General features: G+C 39.8%; 1 protein-coding gene across 1 annotated transcript in view; it reads right to left on the bottom strand.

Moving 5' to 3' along the window:
• The window catches only part of RYR3 (ryanodine receptor 3), a gene marked incomplete at its 5' end in the record, with an annotated part of 211,225 nt that overhangs the window by 58,183 nt on the left and 151,904 nt on the right, over positions 1–1,138 (bottom strand). The gene's annotated exons all lie outside the window — the stretch shown is intronic.

The raw sequence follows: 1,138 nt of genomic DNA, 5'->3' as shown, positions 1-1,138 counted from the left end.
GCGCCACCGGGCCGGCCCTACTAAATGCATTTTTGAGTAATGGTTTCCATTTGCAATAGGTTTATTGGGACATAACCCCATCGTAAGTCAAGGAGCATCTGTACAGACACAAGGCTCTGAGACCAGGGGAAACTAGAACTTGAACTTAAGACTTGGGACTCCTGGGCTGAGGCAGAATTAATTTTATGAGAGATGGGCTTTCTGAAGAGAAGAAGAGGGTCATAACTAACACTGCCTAGTGCCCAGAGCTCCGAAACACCAGATCAGTCCCCAGGATAGCAGTGGAAGGGGCAGTGACAAATACGAATGGGAGAAAGAAATGAGGCTAAGGGAGGGAGGTTTCTTTTGTTGCAGAACACAGAAGAAACTGAAAGCTGGTTCACACAAAGACTGTGCCGGTTCTAATCATCATTTAGTGAGCACTTGCTAGATCCTTTACATGTTCCACCATCGGGTATAAAATTCTAACGTTGTGTCTAAGGGCAAAACTCATTTATAGTGTAAATAACCTTTGAAAATGTTTCAAATAACCCAGAAAGGATAGAAGCTGGTTGTGTGTATATAAACTATGTTGTGGCATGTATGTATAAATTTAAAATGTAAATGGTAATACACAGTACACAATCAAGTAATTGTGCTTGAAAATGTAACTGTACATTTGATTACACAATCTAAATGAATTCCTGCTCACTCTCTATTTGGTTTGGCCAATCTCATGTTGTTCTAATCATAAATGCTGCATATATGATGTGAGTCCAATGTGCCTGGTACTTTTTATATAAAACATTTCTAATCCTCCCAATATACTCTGAAATACAAACAAGTCAGTTTTGTAAATGAGAACATGATGTTCAGGGTTAATTTTTACAAGGTCACACAGCAAATAAGCCTTTAAACCAACATCTAGACCCAAGTGTAGCCTGCCAGGGCTCCGTTTCCCATTTCTAATCAGCAGTGCATGTGATGTGTTTCCTGCATATCTCCCTTTTTCCACCACACAAGGCTTGGGATAATGGCAGCAGACACATTAATAAGCAGAAAGAGAAGAATTTCCACGTAATAACCTATAGGTTATCACCACTGCACATTTTATGCAAAAACCCATGGTTATCTGCTAATTTCAAACCCTTGAGAATAC

Source organism: Galeopterus variegatus, unplaced genomic scaffold (assembly GCF_000696425.1).
Source record: "Galeopterus variegatus unplaced genomic scaffold, G_variegatus-3.0.2 Scaffold3133, whole genome shotgun sequence".
In the NCBI taxonomy this organism is placed as follows: Eukaryota; Metazoa; Chordata; class Mammalia; order Dermoptera; family Cynocephalidae; genus Galeopterus; species Galeopterus variegatus.
This window is presented reverse-complemented; position numbering and strand designations above follow the sequence as displayed.